The 5,218-nt window shown below is 55.9% G+C and overlaps 1 protein-coding gene across 1 annotated transcript in view; it reads right to left on the bottom strand.

Moving 5' to 3' along the window:
* The window catches only part of HADHB (hydroxyacyl-CoA dehydrogenase trifunctional multienzyme complex subunit beta), a 16,912-nt gene extending 16,763 nt beyond the window's left edge, over positions 1-149 (bottom strand). The window contains exon 1 of the mRNA XM_044421112.1: positions 135-149. The gene's annotated coding sequence lies outside the window, so the exon portion shown is untranslated. The remainder of the gene's footprint in view (positions 1-134) is intronic.
* Positions 150-5,218: the final 5,069 nt, after the last annotated feature.

The raw sequence follows: 5,218 nt of genomic DNA, 5'->3' as shown, positions 1-5,218 counted from the left end.
ACGGCGGCGGCCTTTTCCTCGGCCGCGCCGCGTCCGCGGAGCCCGCCCTCGGCCTCAGGCCCGCGCTCCTCCGCCGCCGAGCAGCGGTCTGGGCGCCCGGCCTCCGCGCCCCGCGCCCCGCGCCGGCCCCGCACCTGCCGAGGCGAGTGGCGCAAGGAGCCCCGGGCAGCTGCCGGGCGTTCGGCTGCCCCTGCCAAGACAGCCGCTGCGGAAGCGCCTTTCGCGGCTCGGCTGGGCGCGGAAGCGCAGCCGGGGCCCTGGGCGGCCTTCCCCGCCTTGTCCTGGTGCCGCCTCCCCCCGCTCCCTCCCTCCTTCCCTCCCTCCGTCCGCAGCTCCTACACCCCCTGCCCTTGGACGGTCGTCTGCCCCCGCAGAGCTCCCCGCTCCTTCCTCTCTGCCGCCCTTGCGCTCACACGGCCTCCCGGGACGCCTGTGTGCTGCCAGCCCCCTTGCTGCCCTCATCCCCGTCTCGGGACCCCAGGCGTGACAAACCCCCCATTCTACCGCCCAAGTGTAACGCATCTTAAGTACGTGCAGTGGAAATTATGTGCGCCCCACTAACATTTCCCTTCCTCCCCGCAGAGCTTTCGATTTTCAGCTCCTTGCAACAGGGACCTCTGTTGTACAAAGCGCCACGTAAATTCCCCGTGTAAATCTCTCAGATGCGATAGGAGCACAGCGTTTGTTTTTTGTTTGCTACATTTATTATATTTGCGTTATTGGGCAGTATAAAAATGAAATGAATGAATAAATATGGGGCTATTTGTCTTGCAAGGGAAGGGGCCCAAGGCGGCTTCGGTGATCTTTCCGCTCTGTTTTGTTGGAAGGGCCCTGCTGTTGGAGCAGACCAAACCCGCTTCCTCAGGGTGGCTGGCTGGGTGCTTCTGGAAGTGGACAGGCCGGCCTTCATTGGTGGTCATCCCTGAGCACCTCTTCTGCAGAGGTGCGCTGCCCCCGAAAGTGCTCGTTCAGTCTTGTGGTCAAGAGCAATCCTTGTATTCTGGAATGTTTCTGACCTGCTTTGGTGGACTAATTTGTGGACTGATGTTCTTCAGTGGCTGTGTAAGCCAGTGGCAGCGGGTGTCTCTAAAAAGGCCTCATTTTTAAACCAGTCAGTAGAAAGCTGCTTCCTACTGTGGTCCCTCTTAGAGGTGCCCACAGAGAGGTGATTGTTCTGCAGCACTTGGGGAAGGAGATAGGTAGACTAAGAAAGGTGACCCTGTGGAGCAGCCTCTCACAGTTGTGCCCCAGTCTGACAGCGGCAGCTGGATGCTTCAGGAAGGCGCATGAGTGTGGCATGAAGTCAGCAGTCCTGCATGCCCTGAGCTGGCAGGTGGCAGCGAGGGGGGCACAGGCCCCACACATGGAAGTTCTGCATAGCTGCAGCTGTGTTGGCAGCTATGCAGTTGGCACTTGGCAGCTTTTGATAGACAGGCCTCCTGGGAGCCTGTAATCCTTTCGAAAGCCATCTAAGCCGTGATGCTATTCTGGGCCGGGAGATAAGAATACAAGAGCCTTGCTGTATCGGGCCAAGTGTAACCTTGTCCATCACCTGCTTACCTATTTCTTATAAAAATGGACGCAGCTTCTCTGAGACAGGTGGGCAGTGAAGTGGCTTATGTTAAAACTGAACCAATGCCAACATATTAAAAGATAGTAGCAATCGAAATTTACATGATAGGCATAGCAGATATTTATTTATTTATTTATTTATTTGGGTATTTTTATCCCGTTCAAAACGTTGTGGGTCTCTGGACGGCTTGCACGTCAAAATCCAATACATACATACCCAGATAATGCAAATCTAGTCATCAAGAAAATAACTTAAACTTGGGACAGATTGAAGGGCTGCTGAAATGAAAGTGTCTCTGCCTGCTTGCAGAAGGCGGCAGAAGAGAAGGTCCCTTGGGCCCGATGGGACAAGCTGCTCTGCCCTCGTGGGATGGGCCCCGGGAATGCCCTCTGTGGGGAAAGGTGATTTGGAAGGGGAAATCGACTTGGAGGTCCTCAGAATGATCAGTGCCTTTCCGTGCAGGAGCCGGTGAGGGGCTTGAGGGATCTGCCTGGGGGTTCTGTCTAAAGCACTGTTGCTGATCCAGGAACACGGTCTGCTGCAGCAGCGGCTCATGCCGCAGAGTATCATGAAAGTCTGGTGGAATGAGAAATCAGTAAGGATATTTTTTATTGTGAAAAGCCCTGAGCAGGAGCTGTTGAAATGAGAATGGGATCCATCATGTAATGAAGGACTTGGCCACTTTCTGACTTATTGCAGTGCTGACGTGTACTCGTCCCAGAAAGCGTTCTAGCGAAGGAAAATGCAGTTATGGAGGCCAGAGTGAAAACTGCCCCCTTTGGCCTCTTCCACTTGGCTGTGGGTTGGCCTCTGCGGATGCCGTAGAAGGGTGGACTGATTCAAATCGAGGCGATTTCAGGCAGCAAGAACAGACGCCTGGTTTCAACCCGGTTTCGCCTTGAATCATTCCCCCAGTTTTGCCGAGCAGCGATGCAAAGCTGCCATATGTTTATCTTCCTGCGCTGGTCCCAGCAGAGATCAGCGGAGTCCCGCAGACAGCAGACTCCTTTTGGGTGTCCGCAGGGGGGGGCGTGTCGGCCGCTCTCCCGCTGGGCAAGCCGGCTTTTCTGCGCCTGGTGGAAAGTAGGGGAAAGGTCCTGTCCACCACGCAATGTGGGCCAGAGGGCATGGCGCTCATCCAGCATGTGACTCAGCCGCACGCTGCACACCTTTGAGCTCAGACGTGGAGGTGCTTTCAGGAGGGCTTCGCCTGGCTTGGGAGATTACTCCCTCCGGGCCGGGCTTGGGGCCCTGTGGGGTGACTTGTGCTGCTCTTGTCTTGCTCCTGCAATGTAGGAATAAGTTAGCACTCGAGAGTTTCACTTCCTGAGCTTGGCTCAGGTTTCAAATGCCCAGGACTTGATGCGTGGAAAGGGCAGTTTGGGATGCGGTGCCGGATGTGTTAGAACGCACCGTGGCGCTCTGGCCCCGCAGAGTGATGCCTTCCCAAGTGGGCCCGTTGCACCTCGGCCCGAGCTCGTGCAAGATAGTTTTGAGCATAATTGTACAAAGCGACACAGAGCACTCAGACCTTCTCAGAGCCAACCAGAAACTGTACCGGGGAGCCCTCTGGGCAACGTTAAAAGGCCCCCCTGTTCGCTATCACCAGAGATGCCACTGTGGAATTCCACTTCACCAGCCTGCAGAAAGGTCCAAAAGAAAAAAAAAGTTGCCCAAATTTCTCACTATCACCTAGTTGATGAATCATCTGGATGCATGTAGATTCAGCTGTATTTGTTCAGACGATAGGAGAGCTTTGTCACCTCTTTCTAGCGAGGCACCCTCTGTGTTCCTGCACAGTGCGGCCTAGTGGTTGTGGAGTTGGGCGGGGATGAGGAAACCCGGGTTCTAGCCCCGCCCAGCCATGAGGCTCACAGGCTGGGTTTTGGCCAGTTGCTGACGCTCAGCCCAGCCTGCTTCACAGGAGTGTTGTGAGGAGAACATGGGGGGGGGGTCCTAGTGGGCACATTCGGGAATACGAAAAACTGCTCTGGGCAGCGTGAGAAAATGGCTTCCGTGGAGGATGCGGCTGGTCACATAACGTGCTTCTCTGGGAAGGGATGGTCAGAAGTGAGCTTGGAGCTGGAAGAGCGGGCCATACTCAGGCAACAGGGTAGCGGGGAGGGAGGGAGCCGTGCCAGGGGCTGGGAGCAGCGAAAACCGCACAGGGCAGAGGTGGGGAGAAAAACAGTGGGGCTGCAGGCTGGGGGAGAACAAGCAAGGTGAAGGGCTGGAAGAGGGCAGAAGCACAAGGCTAGAGATGGGGGGTGGGGGGCGGGTGGGGGGGAAGGTCTCTCTGCGGGGAGCGCCTTCCTTCTCTGCCTTCCCACCAGCAGCTGCTCTGCAGCATGGAGGAACAGGCAGGGGAGCTGAGGGCCCTTGCCGTCCTCTAGGCGTGCTTTTAGCATCCGCCTCGAAGGGGGCCGGGAGCGGGGGCTCTGGCGATGATGTTGGTTCGTCTGTTTAAAGTGTTCGTAGCCCACCCTTTACAGTGTCTCAGGTGTTGTAGGTCCTCATGGGCACCACGGTGTGAGGTGCCCAATGCACAGGGTAGATTGCCTTGGGTTCCCCACAAGAGGGCGAAAAACAGAATATTAAAGTAGCTAGCGAACAAAAAGCACTTGTATTGCGCTCAGAGTCAGCTTCAGCATGGGCAGCCGAAAGATCTCCTGGCAGAAGAACCCGTTTTGACCCATTCCAATCACCCTGGGATGACTTGCATCCATAAGTCCATGGTCATGATGGGGCTTTCTGGGGAGAGGGGCTGATTGTTTAAGTTTTCAAACTGGCATTAGAAGTCAATTAGGTGACTTTGGACCAGTCACAGACCCTCAGCCCAACCTACCTCACAGGGTTGTTGTTGTGGGGATAAGATTGAGAGCAGGGAGAGGCGAATTGTGTAAGTCACCTTGAACTCTTTTAAACAAGAAAAAGGTGGGATATAACGAATGAATGAATGAATGTTGGTCGACATGCAGAGACATGCGCTGCACGGCAAGGAACAGTCAGAAACTGCCTCTTTGCAGAAACGTGCCTCCCAAGCATTGCAGGCGGCTGTAGTCTTGAGTGAAATGGCACCTGTGCTTTTTAAAAAACCGTCCTGCTCTGTTGTGTGCAGAGCAGAAGCGCCTGAGCACTGCCTCGTGGGCCAAAGCCACGTAGCCTGTGGACTCGTGGAAGCTCAGGAATTTTGCTTTGGAGTTAGCCCTGGGGTTCTCCGGTTAGTACAAGTCTAATGCTCTCCTTGCCCGTGAATGTATATGAAGGGTCCCGCAGTGGCACAGAGGGTCTCGGCTGCGGAAAAGGCTCTCCCCACAGCACAGGTCAGCACCCCCCACACCGTGGGACGGTGGGAGCCTTTTGCTGGGGCAGTGAACGGGTGCAAGCCAGGAAGAGGACGGGGTTTAGGATTCCAGGCCTGCTCAAGCCAGGGTCAACTAGATGGTTCCCTCGGGTGATCCTGTGTGACCCTCCTGACCTGCGGAAGCCCCTCTTTGCCTGTCAGCCTGTAGCAGAACCAGACGGGCCCACAGGACCCAAACGGCTGCCTTCCTCTCTGCTCACACAGCCCTGCTTGGCTGTCTCTTCCTTGGACAGCCTCCTGGATTGACAGAGACCTCTGAGCTCAGAGCCTGCCCACTTCTC

This window comes from Varanus komodoensis, unplaced genomic scaffold (genome assembly GCF_004798865.1).
Source record: "Varanus komodoensis strain SLA01 unplaced genomic scaffold, ASM479886v1 scaffold114, whole genome shotgun sequence".
Classification (NCBI taxonomy): domain Eukaryota; kingdom Metazoa; phylum Chordata; class Lepidosauria; order Squamata; family Varanidae; genus Varanus; species Varanus komodoensis.
Note: the sequence above shows the minus strand (reverse complement) of the source record. Positions and strands in the feature narration are given on the sequence as shown.